This window comes from Chanos chanos, chromosome 7, assembly GCF_902362185.1.
Source record: "Chanos chanos chromosome 7, fChaCha1.1, whole genome shotgun sequence".
In the NCBI taxonomy this organism is placed as follows: domain Eukaryota; kingdom Metazoa; phylum Chordata; class Actinopteri; order Gonorynchiformes; family Chanidae; genus Chanos; species Chanos chanos.
In genome coordinates, this window is record NC_044501.1 from 2,753,519 (window position 1) to 2,766,646 (window position 13,128).

Below are 13,128 nucleotides of genomic sequence, written 5' to 3' on the forward strand. Positions count from 1 at the left end.
ATCGTCAGGCTACCTTGAAAATGAAGAACAGATAAAGGAGACAACTTCCACCTTGACCCCTGCTCCACCATCACCCCTCAGCTCTGACAGACAGTTAAGAGAAAGTCTGGCCCTTCTTGAACTGGAATTGGCAGAATTTAAGGAGCTCATGCAGGCCAGGCTAAATGATTCCCCCTACGAGTCCATCAGGCAGCTCCAAGAGGAGCTTCAGCAGCTGAGGACTAATACCCAGACCACCATCTATGAGCTCAGATATACCATCCAGGGTATTCAGGAGGAGAACAAAAGTCTCAGAGCCCAGGTGGCAAAATTAAAAGAAGATGCCAACGACAGGGAGAAAACCCTCTCAAGGCAAATAACACAGATGCAGGAGCAAATGGAGGTAAAACAGACTTCAGCAACTGACATACAAAGGGAGAAACACACATCAACAAACACACAGGCATACACAGAGGTGCAGCTCCCTCTGCCCAGCACCTCAAAGAAACAGTTAAACTCACGGCCTAATTCGGATAACAAACCAGCAAAACACACCATGCAGGATCCACCACCAACAACACACACCACTGACACACAATCACTCACTGAATCCTCCCCTCACCCCCCCCACACCTATAGAAACACTGTCTGCTTCGCAGAATATGGCCAAAACACCAAACTCCCAGGTGGTGCTTCTCATGGACTCAAACGGAAAGTTCCTGAACCCTGAAAGACTCTTTCCTGGACAACGTGTAACAACCAAACGCTGCAGTAACAGCAGCCAGGCCCTTCGTCTCCTTAATCAGAACACCCTTGGCAGACCCAGCTGTATCATTGTCCACACTGGCACAAATGACCTCCCTTCCCAACGTCGTGGGACTGCAGAAGCAATGAAGAAGGTGGCGGAGAAAGCAAGCAGAGAGTTCCCAGAATCCCGCATCATAATTTCTACTCTCCTTCCACGTATAGACATCCCTCCCCACATCATCCATGACATCAATGCAGAGCTAACTAGAAGCTGCTCTGCCCTACCCAATGTCCATGTAGCCCATCACCCCTCCATTGGCCCCCGAGATCTGTATGATGGACTTCATCTTCACAAGGATGGTGTCAGAATCTTCGCCAGAACTCTCAAAGATGTGGCTCTAGGACGGAATCCAACCAACCCACAGCCCCATCCTCCCTATCTTATCCACTACCCTCCCCCACCTTTCATGCAAGATAACTCCTTCATCAACTGGCCTCCCCCCTCAAAACAACCATATACATCACCTCATCGCATGGCAACACCCCAGCCCAGCACAAAAAAGAAGAGACTCTCTTCTACCAAAACCATCCAACAACCAGAGAGACAGCAGAGTTATGCTGCAGCTGTGGCCCAACCCACCCCTGGATCTCACCAACCCTCTGAGCTGGGAGAAATCAGACACCTGCTCCACAAGCTGTGTGCAGGTCTCCTAAAACAGTGAGGTCAACACAAACACACAGACATATAGGCTTTAAAAAAAAAAAAAAAAATCTTGGTAACATAAAATGTTACGTTTTAGGAAAATTGCACCAGAACTGTTTTCACTGATTTGTCTCACAAAATTGGTTAATTTCTCATTGTAATTGTATTCATGCGATCTTTTTGCATTAGCTGTTGGAACATACAGGGTCTCTACTCCTCAACCTTTGGTTTAAAGAGCACAAACCCTGAATTCTTGACAAGTGTTAAAAACAGTGATATCTTGATACTTACGGAAACTTGGTGTCGAGAAAGAATTGTAACTCAGTGTCCACCAGACTATTATGAGATTATAGTGCCCCCAGTAAAATTAAAAAAAACACGCCGTGGCAGAGATTCGGGTGGTATTTTGGTGTGGTGCAAAAATGAATTGGCTAAACATATTTCAGTTATTAAAATGGAAAAAAATCACATCTGGCTAAAACTGCAGGATACTATTGGCATTTCTAAATTTACAACCTACCTCTGTGCTGCTTACATTCCCCCAGTGGAATCAGTTTATTATGATGAAAACTGTTTTAAAGATCTCTATACAGAAATAAGCCATTTCCAGGCCCAGGGAAAAGTGCTATTGTGTGGAGACTTTAATGCACGGACAGGTACTGAGTCTGACTTGATAGATCCACAGGGCAATGCACATGTGTTTGGCCAGTCCCCTTTGCACCTCTCACCAACCACCATAATACGAAACAACTCAGACTGTGTGGTGAATAACAGTGGTAAAGAGTTAGTGCACCTCTGTCGAGCCTTAGGTCTGTACATGCTTAATGGTAGGATCAGAGGGGACTCTTTAGGGAGGTTTACGTATTCTTCAGCTCTGGGTAATAGTGTAGTGGATTATGCAGTCACTGACATGGACCCCTCCTACTTCAGTGCATTCACTGTCAGGCAGAAAACTCCTTTCTCAGACCACAACCAATTAAATATATTTCTGAAAATGACTGACCAACCCACTAACACACAGATGAAGCCCAGTGCACTGCACAAGCTTAATCCCACCTACAGATGGGCTCCAGACAGCCCAGAAAAGTTTACACAAGCCCTAAACTCACCTGATTTGACAAATCAAATTACTAAATTTACAGATAAACCATTCCCCAATGACAAAAAAGGTATAAACATGGCTGTTCATGAGCTGAACCTGATTTTCCACAGGGCAGCAAAAAAGGCTAGCCTAACAAAAGCCAACAACAAGACAGTCAAAAAACAAAGATATGGGAAATGGTTTGACACAGAATGTAAAAATATCAGGAAAGAGCTAAGGCACCTATCAAACCAAAAACACTACCATCCCCAAAACACAGACTTAAGATTGCAATATTACAAAACCCTCAAAAGCTACAAACAAACAATCAAAAGAAAAAAACAAAACTACACTAACAAACTTCTCCATGAAATTGAAGATTCCATTAATAAAAATCAGTTCTGGGAGATGTGGAACACTTTGAGTGCAAAAGAACCACAAGAAGTGCCCATTCAAAATGGTAATATTTGGATTGAGCATTTTCAAAACCTCTACAGCGAAATACAATCAACAGAGCCAAATCAAAATCAGAATCAGATCAAAGAAAAACTACACAATTTTGAATCTATATTTAAAAACAACCAAAATCCACTTGACTACCCCATTTCAAATCAAGAATTGGCACAAAAATTAAAATCTTTAAAACCCCGTAAAGCTTGTGGTCCTGACAGTATCAGAAGTGAGATGTTTAAACACAGCACGCCTGAGATGCAGAGAGCTCTGCTCAAAGTATTCAATCTCACCCTAAGTTCTGGCTGTTTTCCTGATGTCTGGAATCAAGGGGTCATTACCCCAATTCATAAAGGTGGAGACAAATTGGACCCTAATAATTACAGAGGTATCTGTGTGAGCAGTAACCTGGGGAAGGTATTTAGTAGCATTTTAAATGACAGAATTCAAACCTTCCTTAACGAACACAATGCCCTGAATAAAAGTCAAATTGGCTTTCTCCCAAACCACCGTACCACAGATCATATCTACACCCTGCACACCCTAATCCATAAACATGTAAAAGACACAAAAAGTGGAAAAATATTTGCTTGCTTTGTTGACTTTAAAAAAGCATTTGATTCTATTTGGCACACAGGATTATATTACAAACTTTTAGAAAGTGGTGTAGGGGGTAAAGTATACGATGTGATCAAATCAATGTATTCAAATAATAAATGCAGAGTAAAAATTGGCAAAAAACAAACAGAGCTCTTCACACAGAGACGTGGAGTGAGACAGGGCTGCAGCCTGAGTCCAACACTCTTCAACATCTACATTAATGAATTAGCCGTGCAGTTGGAACAATCTGCAGCCCCTGGACTCACCCTTCAAGACACAAAGGTCAAATTCCTGCTCTATGCAGATGACCTGGTGCTCCTGTCACCCTCTGAACAGGGCCTACAGAAGCACCTGGACCTGCTAGAAAAGTACTGCCAGACCTGGGCCATGGCAGTAAATCCTATAAAAACAAAAATCATGATTTTCCAAAAGAAGCCCAGATGTCAGGAACACAAATACATGTTCACTCTGGGTAGCACTGTCCTAGAGCACACGATGCAGTATACTTACCTCGGTCTTCCCATTACTGCATCAGGAAGTTTCAGCACGGCAGTGAATGCACTCAAAGAAAAAGCCCGTAGAACACTTTATGCTATAAAATCCAAATTTTACAATATAAATATACCAATCACAATCTGGTGCAAATTATTTGACAGCATAATACAGCCTATTGCGCTGTATGGAAGTGAGGTCTGGGGTCCACTCGGTATGCATGACTACACTACGTGGGACAAGCATCCAACAGAAGTCCTACATGCTGAATTCTGTCGATCTGTACTAAAAGTCCAAACAAAAACACCTAGCAATGCATGTAGGGCAGAATTAGGCCGTTATCCTTTGGCTTTATCAATTCAAAAACGAACTTTAAAATTCTGGATGCATTTGAAGTCTAGCCCACAAAATACACTCCAATTTGAGGCATTGAAAACCCAAGAACTGAACCCAGGAAAGAGTCCTCTAAGCCAACTGGTACTGAAGCTCACTAACCCAGTAACGAAAACTAATACACAATATGTTCAGATCAGTACTGCTTCCAAACCACCAATTTGTGTCAATAAAATCATCAAACAAGCAAAAGAAGACTATTTGGAACATTGGAGAAACCAGACCACCAGTCAAAGCAGAATGAGCTTCTATCTGACCCTAAAAAGAGAGTATAAATTGGCAGAGTATCTCCTCTCTGTCAGAGATACGAAGCAGAGGCAAATCCTGACCAAGTACAGACTCAGTGACCACAAACTTGCAGTGGAAACAGGCAGACACAGAAAAACCTGGCTGCCAAAAGAGGACAGAACATGTGGTCACTGCCAGACAGGGAAGGTGGAGACAGAGGAGCATTTTCTTCTTCACTGTGAGAAATATACAGAAATAAGAAAAACTCTTTTCCATACATTTAAAACCAACCACCCAAACTTTGAAGTCCTAGACAAAACAGAAAAAATGGCTATCCTCTCAGGAGAGGGACCTTCAGCTGCTCTGGCAGCCAAATATATTTCACTATGTCATAACCTGAGGGACACTGAGGGACACTAGCTAAACCTAAATGTAAATATGTTTAACGTTTAATGTTTCTATACATGTTACACATGTAATGTTCCTATTCATATTTGAGTGTAGTGTCTATGTTTATTTTATGTTAGTCTAAACCTGTGTAAATCTATATATAGAATGGATTAGGTCTAGATTTAAACTTAGATTAGATTTAAATTTACATAAGATTTAGACTTGTTCCTTGTATTCCTTATGCTTTGTATGAATGCTTTGGCAATACAATGCCTTATTTGTCATGCCAATAAAGCACTTTGAATTGAATTGAATTGAATTGAGAGAAAGAGACCTTGTGTGTATTTGTGTATATGTTTGAGACAGAGAGAAAGAGACCTTGTGTGTATTTGTGTATATGTTTGAGACAGAGAGAGAAAGAGACCTTGTGTGTATTTGTGTATATGTTTGAGACAGAGAGAAAGAGACCTTGTGTGTATTTGTGTATATGTTTGAGACAGAGAGAAAGAGACCTTGTGTGTATTTGTGTATATGTTTAAGACAGAGAGAAAGAGACCTTGTGTGTATTTGTGTATATGTTTGAGACAGAGAGAAAGAGACCTTGTGTGTATTTGTGTATATGTTTGAGACAAAGAGAAAGAGACCTTGTGTGTATTTGTGTATATGTTTGAGACAGAGAGAAAGAGACCTTGTGTGTATTTGTGTATATGTTTGAGACAGAGAGAGAGAGACCTTGTGTGTATTTATGTATATGTTTGAGACAGAGAGAGAGAGACCTTGTGTGTATTTGTGTATATGTTTGAGACAGAGAGAAAAAGACCTTGTGTGTATTTGTGTATATGTGTGAGACAGAGAGAGAAAGAGACCCTGTGTGTATTTGTGTATATGTTTGAGACAGAGAGAAAGAGACCTTGTGTGTATTTGTGTATATGTTTGAGACAGAGAGAGAAAGAGACCTTGTGTGTATTTGTGTATATGTTTGAGACAGAGAGAGAAAGAGACCTTGTGTGTATTTATGTATATGTTTGAGACAGAGAGAAAGAGACCTTGTGTGTATTTGTGTATATGTTTGAGACAGAGAGAAAGAGACCTTGTGTGTATTTGTGTATATGTTTGAGACAGAGAGAAAGAGACCCTGTATGTATTTGTGTATATGTTTGAGACAGAGAAGGAGACCTTGTGTGTGTTTGTGTATATGTTTGAGACAGAGAGAGAGAGAAAAATTGAGAGAGAAGGAACTTGTGTGTGTGTGAGAGAGAGAGAGAGAGAGAGAGAATTTGCGTGTGTGTGTGTGTGTGTGGGAGACAGAGGGAGATAGAGAGAGAAGATAAAGAACTTGTGTGTGTTAGAGAGAGAGAACTTTTTTGTGTTTGTGTGTGTGTGTGAGAGAAACCGTGTGTGTGTTCGTGTGTATATGTGTGTGAGGGAGGGAAAGAGACTGTGTCTGCTTCTGTATTAGAGAGAGAGAGACAGAGTGAAAGAAAACTTGTGTTTGTGTGTATGAGAGAGAATGAAAGTTTCTGTGTGTGTGTTTGTTTGCTTGTTTGTGGGTTTGTTTTTGTGTACCACTGAGAGAAAGAGAGAGTGCTTGTGCGTGCGTGCGTGTGTGTGTGTGTGTGTGTGTGTGTGAGAGAGAGAGTGAGAAAGAGAGCTTTGTTTGTTTGAGAGAGAGAGAACTTTTGTTTGTCTTTGCGAGAGACAGACATTTGTGTGAGTGTGAGTGTGCGCGTGTGTGTGTGTCTGTCTGTGTGTGTGAGTGAGAGATAGAGAGAGAACGTGTGTGTGTGTGTGTGTAGGGGTGAGAGAGAGAGATCTTGGCTTTGTGTGTGTGTGAAAGAGAGAGAGCTTTATGTGTGTGTGAGAGAGAGAAAAAGAGCTTTGTGTGTGTGTGAGTGAGAGAGAGAGAAAGAGAACTTGTGTGTGTTTGTGAAAACAGATAGAACTTTTTTGTGTTTGTTTGTGTGTATGAAGGAGAGAAAGAGAACTTTGTTTCTGTGTGTGTGTGTGAGAGAGAGAGAGAGAGAATTTTGTTTATGTCTGTGTGGGCGTGTGTGTGAGTGAGAGAGATAACTTTTGTTTGTTTTTGCGAGAGAGAGACATTTGTGTGTATGTGTGAGTGAGAGAGAGTGTGTGTGTGTGTGTGTGTGTGTGTAGGGGTGAGAGAGAGAGATCTTGGCTTTGTGTGTGTGTGTGTGTGTGTGAGAGAGAGAGAGAGAGAGAGAGAGAGAGAGAGAGAAAGAGACCTTTGTGTTTGTGTGTGAGAGAGAGGGAGAGAGAGAGAGAGAGAAAGAACTTGTGTGTGTTTGTGAAAGCAGATAGAACTTGTTTGTGTTTGTTTGTGTGTATGAGGGAGAGAAAGAGAACTTTGTTTCTGTGTGTGTGTGTGTGTGTGTGAGAGAGAGAGAGAGAGAGAGAGAGAGAGAATTTTGTTTCTGTGTGTGTGTGTGTGTGTGTGAGAGAGAGAGAGAGAGAGAGAGAGAGAGAGAGAGAGAACTTTTGTTTGGTTTTGCGAGAGAGAGACATTTGTGTGTATGTGTGAGTGTGCGCTTGTGTGTGTGTGTGTCTGTGTGAGTGAGAGAGAGAGAAAGAGAACTTGTGTGTGTTTGTGAAAGCAGATAGAACTAGTTTGTGTTTGTTTGTGTGTATGAGAGAGAGAGAAAGAGAACTTTGTTTCTGTGTGTGTGTGTGAGAGAGAGAGAGAGAGAGAGAGAGAGAGAGACAGTGAAAGAGAGCTTGTGTGTGTGTGTGAGAGAGAGAGAACTTTTGTTTGCTTTTGTGAGAGAGACATTTGTGTGTGTGTATGTGTGTGTGTGAGTGAGAGGGAGACAGAGAGACAGTGAAAGAGAGTTTGTGTGTGTGTGTGTGAGAGAGAAAGAGACAGTGAAAGAGAGTTTGTGTGAGTGTGTGTGAGAGAGAGAGACAGTGAAAGAGAGCTTGTGTATATTTGTGTGTGTGTGTGTGTGAGAGAGATAGAATGACAGTGAAAGAGAGTTTGTGTGTGCATGTCTGAGAGAGAGAGAGAGAGAGAGAGAGAGAGAGAGAGAGACAGTGAAAGAGAGCTTGTGTGTTTGTGTGTGTATGTCTGTGTGAGAGAGAGAGAGACAGCGAAAGAGAGTTTGTGTGTGTATGTCTGTGAGAGAGAGAGAGAGAGAGAGAGAGAGAGAGAGAGAGAGAGAGAAAGAGAGCTTGTGTTTTTGTGTGTGTGTGAGAGAGAGAGAGAGAGAGACAGTGAAAGAGGGTTTGTGTTTGTGTGTGTCTGAGAGAATGAGAGAGACAGTGAAAGAGAGTTTGTGTGTGTTTGTGTGTGCGTGAGAGAGAGAGAGAGAGAGAGAGAGAGAGAGAGAGAGAGAGAGAGAGAACTTTAGTGAGACATTTTGTGTGTATTTGTGTGTGTGTATCTGAGACTGAGGGAGAGACAACTTGTGTGCGTGTGTGTGTGTGTGTGTGTGTGTTTCTCATTCATTGTCTGTTCTGTTTCTGTGTTTCAGTGTGGACGATGGTGTTATGATTAGAAAACGACTAGCACTAATAGACTGTAAGTACACACACACATGCATGTACACACACAGAATTACACACAGAAATACACACACGCACACAGACACACACACACACAGAGTAGAGAGTGTGTGATATGTTTTCTCCTCTAATTTCTCTTCTTCTCTGTAGATGCCTGTGATCTCACATTGGACCCAAACACAGTAAACACACACCTCTCTCTGTCTGAGGGGAACAGAAAGGTGACATGTGTGAGAGAGAAACAGTCGTATCCTGATCATCCAGAGAGATTTGATAAGTGTTATCAGGTCATGTGTAGAGAGAGTCTGACTGGACGCTGTTACTGGGAGACTGAGTGGAGTGGAGTTAATGGTGTTGATATATCAGTGACATATAAAAGAATCAGGAGGAAAGGAGAGAGTAATGACTGTAGGTTTGGAGACAATGAAAAGTCCTGGAGTCTGTGGTGCTACAGTAACAGTTACTCTGCCTGTCACAATAATCAGGAAACTGACATACCTGCCCCCCCCCTCACACACACACAGAGTAGGAGTGTATCTGGACTGGTCGTCTGGAACTGTGTCCTTCTACAACATCTCCTCTGACACACACACACTCACACACATACACACATTCCGCTCCACATTCACTGAACCCCTCTATGCAGGGTTTTATGTTTATTATGACTCCTCAGTGTCTCTATGTCAGATAAAATAAATAAACACACACACTCTGACATACTCATACACACAGAAATGTATGAATGTATGAGAAATAGAAATCTGTGACTGTAATAATAAAAACTTGTTAATTAAGTTTTGTACAGATGGGGGGGGGGGGGGGGGGGGGGGGGTAATTTTATTTGTTTGTTTTTTATTTTTGTCCTTTTACTTTTAAATTCTTGTTTGTTTGTTTTTATTTTCTTTAAACACCATATAAACATGTACATGTCAGAGAGAAAAACACACATAAAATGTCATTCCAAATAAAAACATTGAAAGTGTTTCTGATGCTGAACACACACACACACACACTCTCTCTCTCTCTTATACACACATACTCTCCCTTTCTTTCTTTTCTTTCTTTCTTTCTTTCTTTCTTTCTTTCTTTCTTTCTTTCTTTCTGTCATGTGTAAATAAACACAAACACATTCTCTATCACTCTCTTCTCTATCATACAGACATATATATTCTCTCTCACACACACATACACACACACACTCTGTTTCTCTCTCTCTCTCTCTCTGCCTCTCACACACATATGCACATTCTGTCTTTCCCACTGTCTCTCTCTCTCTCTCTCTCTCTCTCTCTCACACACACACACACTCTCTCCCTCTCTCTCTCACACTCTCTCTCCCTCTCTGTCTCACAGACACACACACACAAGTTCTCTCTCTCTCTCACTCACATGCACACACTCACACACACACAAGCTCTCTCTTTCTTTCTCTGTCTCTTTCTCACACACATACACACACACACAAGTTCTCTCTCTCTCTCTCTCTCTCACACACACACACACACATGTTCTCTCTCTCACTCTCTCTCTCTCTCTCTCTCATCCTCCCTCTTTCTTTTCCTCCATCTTTCTCCCTCCTCCACTCACACACACACACACACACACACACAAATACACACAAGTTCTCTCTTTCTTTCTCTGTCTCTCAAAGACACACACACACACACACACACTCACTCTCTCTCTCTCAAACAAACACACAAACACACACAAGTTTTCATTCTTTCTCTCTCTCACTCTCTCTCACACACAAACACACACACATACACACACACTCTCGCTCTCTCTCCCTCTCTCTCTCACACACACACTGTTTCGGCCTTTCAATGTTTTCACATTTCCAAGTTAAGAGCGTGGAATGGATGAGCAGGTAGTTGTTTTCAACGCACTTTCGAGTCTTTAAATCAATGAAAGTCCATTTATTGGCACAAACAATGTCAACCAAAAAGACTTGATCATTCCAATAACACATAAAGGAAAATGAAAATGAACTTAGATTTGTAATATGAAGTGAATCAAAAGTGAATCAAAAAATCGTTTCCAACCACCGTCACTCAATCCGACATTTACCAAACCAAGTTCCAATTCCAACTCTCCCGGGTTTTTCCCTCAGTGAGGTAAATATGCCCTGGCTCTACCGTAAACACAAGTATAAACTATCATCCAGAATGTCATTTTTCCACTTTAGCGCACACAGATGCATAGGTGCATAAATAATATTAACATTCAGATATATTTACATAACAAAGTTATTCATTCACATAATGGCTACAACATTCCAGCCCCTAATTCTTGAATTACAAGCAATTATGGCACAATTGATCAGTAGCCATGACAACACAATATAGTAAATGCATGATCTTCAAATGAACTCAAAACATTATCCACATGTTACAAAAATATCAAAAAGGTTGTCTTTAGAAATAGTCCAGAGGAGCATTCTTCTTAAGGATTCAAAAAAGACAAGAGTTCCATGTAATACTGATGGACTGCATGTTTGTGTTCAAACAGGTGTATGTCATATAATGAGGTGTATAGCATTTGTCAGTATATGAGCATCAGTGTATGTGTGAAGTCAGAGGTTCCAGGATTGGATTCCAGTAGAAGGCAGACATTCTTTAATGGGCTTATACCGCCTCCATCAGAAAATAGATCTTGTTGATGGGCTTTTCTAATTCATTTGTTTGTGTCCTGATGTGAACCCGACGAACAAATCCTTTAGAGTCTGCCATGACTTCAGTACTCGTCCAATGGGCCATGAATTTCTTGGTGCCAAATTATCGATTATGAGAACAAGATCTCCAACAGCAAAATGTCTACATGTCTTATTCCGTTTTTGACGTTCTTGTAACATGGGGAGGTGTTCCTTCACCCACCTTTTCCAAAACAAGTCTACTATATATTGAACTTGCCTCCATCGTCTCCAAATGTACAAGTCCTCACACAAAACTGTTTGTAAGGCTTCATCATCTAGTACTTGTTGTTTCACTACTGAGCATAGCACCTTCTTTACCACCAAGCACTCCCAAACACCTCCATGATGGGCTCCGTATGAGGGGTTAAAAATCCAATTTATTCCATCCTGTGTTAGAGATTTTTGAACTTTGCTTTGATTCAGTTCTGCGATGACTTGCTTTAGTTCACGATTAGAACTGATGAAGTCGGTTCCGTTGTCAGACCGAATTTCTTTAACTTGTCCCCTTTGACCCACAGCACTGTTGTTCTTCCTGGATCTTGTGGCTGTTTTCACAAAGGTCCAGTTGGGGTATCCACAGGCTTTAAGGGCATCCTTCAGGTGTTGGCGCTCCTTTTCTCGGGCCTGGACACTTAGCACATTATCAGCTTGGTGGTGCAGGGTTCTGATAACTCCTAGCTTATATTCCAGTGGGTGGTGAGAGTTGAAGAAAAAGCCTTGGTCTGTACGAGTGGGTTTCCTGTATACTTGGATATGGAGGCTCTTGTCTTCTTCAGTGTGGCACAGCACAGTCCAAGAAGGCCAAGCTGTTATTCTTGACGTCCTCTCATGTGAACTTGATGTTATGGTTGACAGAGTTGAAGTGTTCTGTGAGAGCTTGCACTTCCTGTGTTTTAATTGTGACCCATGTGTGGTCCACATATCTGAGCCAGTGGCTTGGTGCTGTTCCTCTGAAGAACCTCGGTGCTCTGGTTTCTACATCTTTCATGTAGAGATTGGCCCTGATGGGAGACACTGGTGAGCCCATGGCACAGCTATGTCTGTAAAATCCACCAGGACTAACAACCAAGTCACATGAATGGCCTTGACAACGACCCCACAGAGGTTAAATAACTTCCCACCAGTCAGAACTGAAGAAGACTCTTGGGTCAGAGGTGAAACGTCTTCAAGAATCTACAACCAAGTCCAGTTGCCCTCGACTAACCCTTCTTGGATAACCATGACCTGGATGACTGAGAATCTTCATGGACAGTAATGACATTGCAATATCTTCATAAATGTTTTTATTTCTGTAGGTGCTTTCCAGGTTAGCCTGCACTGATGCATCCCTGACAGTGTCAGTAGACAGGTCACCTCATCACTGGCCCATCAAACACATTTAGCTCCAGCTCTGACTATGACCTACAACCACTCATCAGTGAAACCCTCCACCACCAAACTAGCATGTTTCCTGTGCACTCATCAGTGACTCCCTCCACCACCAAACTAGCATGTTTACTGTTCACTCATCAGTGACTCCCTCCACCACCAAACTAACATGTTTACTGTACACTCATCAGTGACACCCTCCACCACCAAACTAGCATGTTTCCTGTTCACTCATCAGTGACTCCCTCCACCACCAAACTAGCATGTTTCCTGTTCACTCATCAGTGACTCCCTCCACCACCAAACTAGCATGTTTCCTGTTCACTCATCAGTGACTCCCTCCACCACCAAACTAGCATGTTTCCTGTACGTGTGATGTACACGTGAACTTTACATGGCGTCAAAAGTCACAGACGTAAAAAAAACAAAAACAAACAAACAAAAAAAAAAACACCTGAAATCCAATCAGAGCAGTCAGATCTA